Source organism: Gymnoscopelus braueri (genome assembly GCF_963280865.1).
Source record: "Gymnoscopelus braueri genome assembly, contig: SCAFFOLD_228, whole genome shotgun sequence".
NCBI classification, from domain to species: domain Eukaryota; kingdom Metazoa; phylum Chordata; class Actinopteri; order Myctophiformes; family Myctophidae; genus Gymnoscopelus; species Gymnoscopelus braueri.
In genome coordinates this window covers 98,693-103,073 of record NW_027660673.1, presented here as the reverse complement: position 1 = coordinate 103,073, position 4,381 = coordinate 98,693, and positions in this window count along the sequence as shown.

The window sequence follows — 4,381 nt, the reverse complement described above, 5'->3', positions numbered from 1 at the left end:
TTAGCCTCTGGGGGGTGCTGTTCTCATTGCTCGCAGGTGGTGGTGATTTATATAATTACTAATTGACCTAGATGGACAAACATTTTGTGCATTCATGAGACACTATGTCTCCCCTGCTTTCTCCTTTTCCTCATTGTTTTAAGTTATTTTCTTGTTATAGAAAGTAATTATGATGTACCCTTTGGTGTGTTAAGGTTATCCCTTCTCTGTATATGTTGTGTGTAGAAAGTAGTCTCGGACGTTTGTTTATATTTGCAACTCAGTGCCTACAATGTTCATGCCACCTTATATGCCCAAAACACACCCATGGCATGGCATTGGCATCATTCAATCCCGGAACGCATCTGTGTTATTGTCTCCGCCAGGCCGAAAGGCATGGCGAGAGAGTATGTTTTACCCTCTGTCCGTCCGTCCGTCCGTCCGTGTGTGTGTGTGTGTGTGTGTGTCCTGTCCGTGTGTTACCAGCTAATCTCCGGCACCGTTGGCCCGGTCGCTGCGAAACTGTGCACACCCACTCCTTGGATGCCAATTCAGAACCTCTGTCCCACATTTTTCACATGGGCCTGTTATAGCGCCACCAGGAGGCCAATTTGTGCAAAACCCATTTTTTCCCATTACACCTACAGCTTTTAACCAAACGTCATGCAAATCGGTACACAGTATCTCTATAGTCATGTGATCAACCCGGATCTGTCCGATTTCCCATATTGCATCCTCATTGGCTAAGGTTGGCTTCCAAAGTTTGCAAGATTGGTCCGTTTTGAACAAACTGCCTCCAATCATGAACGCAGCTTGCCATTTCCATAAAATTGCACACGCACATTCCCACAAGGCCGAGGAAGAAATGCCACTTGAACATTTTCAAATCAGCCTCATGGTGGCGCTATAACTGGCCGATTAGCATTTTTAACTATAACTGCACCGATCTGCGTGAAACTTTGCACGCACACTCCCTAGAGGCCAAGGAAAAACATCTGGACTGCATTTTTGGATCTGCTTTTTACAGCGCCACCAGGAGGCCGACTTATGTAAAATACATTTTTGGAGATTATTCCTTCAGATTCTGTCCAAAAAACACGCAAATTGGTACACTGCATCTCCATAGTCATGTGATTCTGATGGATCTGTCCGATATTTCATATTCCATCCTATTTGGCTTACAGTGGCTTCCAAAGTTTGCAGGATTGGTCAGCTTTGAACAAAATTTTTCATGCAGATTCCCACTAGGCCGAGGAAGAAATGCCCCCCTTTTCACATTAACATTGGCCTGTTATAGCGCCACCAGCAGGTCTAATTTAGCAAAACACATTTTTGGAACAAAATGCCTCAAATCATGAATGCAGTGTCCCATTGAAAGGCCTAAGAAGAAATGCCACCCTTTTCACATTGGCCTATTATAGCGCCACCAGGAGGCCACAATAACCTACCTGACCTGGTGGAGACCTGTGCTCCCAGGAGCACTTTTTCTAGTTTTAGATACAACCATTGTTGTCTCCGCCAGGCCGAAAGGCATGGCGAGAGAGTATGTTTTACCCCCGGTCCGTCCGTCCGTGTGTGTGTGTCCTGTCCGTGTGTTACCAGCTAATCTCCGGCACCGTTGGCCCGCTCGCTGCGAAACTGTGCACACACACTCCCTGGATGCCAATTCAGAACCTCTGCCATTTTTCACATGGGCCTGTTATAGCGCCACCAGGAGGCCGATTTGTGCAAAACCCATTTTTGACATTACTCCTACAGATTTTATCCAAACGTCATGCAAATTGGTACACAGTATCTCTATAGTCATGTGATCAACCCGGATCTGTCCGATTTCCCATATTCCATCCTGATTGGCTAAGGTTGGCTTCCAAGGATTGGTCCGTTTTGAACAAAATGCCTCGAATCATGAACGCAGCGTGCAATTTCCGTGAAATTTCACACGCACATTCCCACTAGGCAGAGGAAGAAATGCCACCCATTTCACATTGGCCTGTTATAGCGCCACCAGCAGGTCTAATTTAGCAAAACAAATTTTTGGAGCAAAATGCCTCAAATCATGAATGCAGTGTCCACTGTCCGATTGCCATGAAAGGCTAAGAAGAAATGGCACCCTTTTCACATTGGCCTATTATAGCGCCACCAGGAGGCCACAATAACGTACCTGGCGGAGACTTGTGCTCTGAGGAGAACTTTTTCTAGTTTTTTATACTTTGGCTAGACTGTTCATTGAGAGTCTGCACCCGTCTGCCCACTTAATCAATTGACAGTAGAGCACGTTCAGCTCGGGACTTCTGTCCCATAGTATTTGAACCACTGCAGTAGATCAGTGGTTCTCAACCTTTGGGTCGGGACCCCGAGGAGGGTCCCTACATGATATTTGGGGGGGTCCCCATATGACAGTGAAGTGACAATTTAATGAAAAAAAAGACCATTACTGCATCAAAAGTAATCAACAAACTATACTATAAAAACTGGTCAAACATTGGCCAAATTGTCAAAGAATATACGAAAGAGGCAAAATGTGTACAAATAGCCGATCTACAAACTCACAACGCTTGTAGATCTGCTGTTTTCACAATATTTATATGTGGAACCGTGTGAAACTAAATTGAATGCCTCAACTCTTACAAGTCCAAGTGCTTTTCAGGGTGGGGGGTCCCCAGTTAAAAAAAATATTATTTTGGGGGGTCCCCAGTTAAAATATAATTATTTTGGGGGGTTGCTGCCTAAAAAGGTTGAGAAGCACTGCAGTAGATCATGGCAATAAGTCCTGCAGTGCTAAATTACTATGGTGAATAGTTAGCTGCCAAAACGTCAGATTTTTGCTTATAATTAATGGCCATATGGTCCCAGACAGACACTATGCACACAGACCTTTCTCCTCAGCATGGACTCAAACTGCCAACCCTCCACTGCACTCAGGTGAACACAGTGCTGGTGTGGTAGTGAGTTTACACCAAGGGTTACTCCATGCCCATGGGCATAGCACCAGAAGGACATCATCTGACCTCGTTCCCCCCAAAGTTCGGCTCAAACATGGGTAGAAATGCTTTCCACTATGCTGCCACCAAATTGTGGAATGATCTACTGTACCCAAAGACATAAAGGACTCCCTACCTAAACGCGTTTTACATTTTATTATGGCATGCCCAAAATGGGGATGCCAAGTTATATGGAGTATTTAATGATTCAAGGGAACATGCTTCTTTCACATGAGGATTGACATATTATTGGTATGACCCTTTAAAAATGTGGAATCTCTGAGCACCAGATTACGTTAGAAATAATGTAACATCCAGTCCCTTAGCTAGATCTCTTCCACTCTCAGATATATGACAGCATATACAGTATTATGCCAGATATATGCCAGCATGACTGTCCATGGTGGCACACGACAGATAATTATGCTGAATACGGTACATCATCTGTTAAATCAAATTAATGTTGTGTTAATTCCATGTTTAGAATATATACACACAGAGTTAAATGAACCCTGTGGATTTCCCTGCGTGTTTATACCCATCAACACGGCTGCTGTGAAAAGGGTCTATGGCCTTTCAATCCAATTAAATTCCTCTTACAGCCCCTTTTGCATTATTTTAACACCTGTGGCTCTGTTGTGTTCAAGTTTGTGTGTGTGTGTGTGTGTGTGTGTGTGTGTGTGTGTGTGTGTGTGTGTGTGTGTGTGTGTGTGTGTGTGTGTGTGTGTGTGTGTGTGTGTGTGTAGAGTGTGGCCTTGAGTTCTTTCTCTGTCTTCAGTGCCACACGTGTCTACAGGGGATACTCATTAACACGTGCAAACATGATTATTCATACATAAACACGCACGGACGCACACACATTCCATACACACATACACTTAGGAGGAAGAGGGGGAACGCTGGACTCGGTGCTGCTTCAAATAAGGGCTGATTTATACTTAGATAGATTTATACTTTGTCTCGCACCAACAGTAGCAGATCTACAAGCCTAGATTGTAAATTGTCTATTTTCGGTCCGTGGCGCCAGGCACAAGCTAATGTAAATCACGCATAACTGAACAGTGCTTCTGTGTTGAAGAGGGAATTGTTTTGAGGCCTAATCATTGTCTGCACTCCCAGACTTTGATGTGTGTTTCCAGCATGTCCCACAGTAGAATCAACATATTCATGACGGTCTCTCTCTCGCAGACTATTGGAGCCCTCTGTGCCCTCTGTGCTCAATTTCCGTAAGTCTGCATCGCTGCAAACTTTGCTTGAGGCAATAGCCCACAATTCATAACGTTATGATGTTGCCTCATGTTATGTGTGGGGAAATAAATACATAGGCTATAGCAAATAAAACATGGAAGGAGCAGGCAAGAACAAGTTTAGAAGAAGGAAAAAACACCATGATACTGACCATGATACTGATATGATGCTGA